A 651-nucleotide genomic window follows, 5' to 3' on the forward strand; every position below is an offset into this window, starting at 1 on the left:
GGGGGGGGGGTCCTATTACCGCTTAACAACTGGTGTAGATTCTTTTACGTCCCAGTTATTCAGCGGTTCGGCAACAAGAGCACGATAGAATAGCTACCCTTTGAAGACGGTGCTCCAGGATGGCCGCAGTCTAATGACTGGAAAAAGTAAAAGCATAAAAGATAAAAGAAAATACGTTGGAAGTTGTGGAGGAAAGGTAACTAACTGAGTCAGGTGTAAATGTTGACAGGTGAGGACTGTCATTGACAGGTGTGAGTTGAGTGGCTCAAGTACTGTTTGGTGATATGGCAATATAACAACTGCTACCACTATCGCGTTACACTACATCTCACAAACACTTCTTCACCAGTTTTTAATTTCTCTGTGAACTATGGCTGTATGTCAAGTAGATCCGCGAGTAGCGCAATCGCTTGAGAGCCCCTCTCTAAACGTATTACGGTTTTTAGTTAGGCTGTTTGTTGTTGATTTTACTATTGTAGTTGTTGTTGTTGTTGTTGCTGCTGTTGTTGTTGTTGGTGGTGGTGGTGGTTTTGATGGTTCTGGTTGTGGCGGCGGCGGCGGCGGCGGCGGTGGTGGTGGTGGTTTATGGTGATGGCGGCGGCGGCGTTTTTCATACTTTTGTTGCTCTTTTGTGATTACTGTTGGTGGTGT

Source organism: Octopus bimaculoides, chromosome 3, assembly GCF_001194135.2.
Source record: "Octopus bimaculoides isolate UCB-OBI-ISO-001 chromosome 3, ASM119413v2, whole genome shotgun sequence".
NCBI lineage: Eukaryota > Metazoa > Mollusca > Cephalopoda > Octopoda > Octopodidae > Octopus > Octopus bimaculoides.